This window comes from Aplysia californica, unplaced genomic scaffold (assembly GCF_000002075.1).
Source record: "Aplysia californica isolate F4 #8 unplaced genomic scaffold, AplCal3.0 scaffold00409, whole genome shotgun sequence".
Classification (NCBI taxonomy): Eukaryota; Metazoa; Mollusca; class Gastropoda; order Aplysiida; family Aplysiidae; genus Aplysia; species Aplysia californica.
The window spans coordinates 718,675-719,694 of record NW_004797679.1 but is presented as its reverse complement, the minus strand read 5'-3'; positions in this window follow the sequence as shown (position 1 = coordinate 719,694).

Sequence of the window (1,020 nt, the reverse complement as noted above, 5' to 3'; positions counted from 1 at the left end):
CCCCCCCGCCCATCTTACAGTGGCGCCACAAGAGCTGAGCGCTACAACAACTTTGCCACGAACTCAGCGAGAATTCGGAGATCATCCACGTCATCGTCTCCCTCTGAAAAAGATTGGAGCCCAGACCCCCGAGGACAGGATTAGGCAGCGCAATGAGCGGCCATAGGACGTGTCGGCCTTGTCAGCGTCATCTAATTTATGCTGGGTCCACACCATGCGATTTTTGCACAGAAATCGAAACCGTCGAAGTGTGCTTCTTGATGTCTTTCATCTTATGATTCCGATTCCAAAAGAGAAGTAACGGTGGTTGGAGGGTACTACTGGTACTGGTAGGTCCTACTTCTTTTCGTCTCTGTCTATTTGTCTTACTTTTCCGACAGCACTAAATGGCCGTTGTGGTATCGATGCGCTTTATTATACTCAAACAAACATAACAAACAGAGATATAGAATCTTAAACATGTATTCGATTTCGTTGTCGGAAGAGGCGCGAGTAATGAACGACATCGCGTGCATAGCCTTTAAGAGTGTTCCGTTTGCTCAGTTGGTATCAAGCTAGCCTAAGGAGCGGATTGCTCGGGTTCGAATCCCAGGCTGTGTTCTTGACCTCACGTCGTTTTGTGGAATTTTCAAGGTTTTCATATGATTCACCTTCGTCCACTGCCTTCCATAATATATTATTATTATATTATAGACTACAGAGCGTGCTTATATCGGAGACGGGCGTTAAATTCGGAGGTCCCGCCGCCTAAGTAACCTTTCACTGTTGAAAGGGGCGTTAAATCCAAACACTAACAGTTGCTAACTGCCTGTAATCCGCTGACATTTGGCATCTGTACAGTTGCCACAGCCACCCAGATGTCTGAAACTTGCAGGGGGAAAAAGACATGAATGACCAGTTGAGGACTTGGAAGCAAAAGTGTTCCATCTGTAATACATTTCTGTAGTTGATATGGGTGGGGGTGGGGTGGGGGGTATAGTATTGTAAGATTATGAAGAAGTTAAAGAAGGGGAAAGGGGA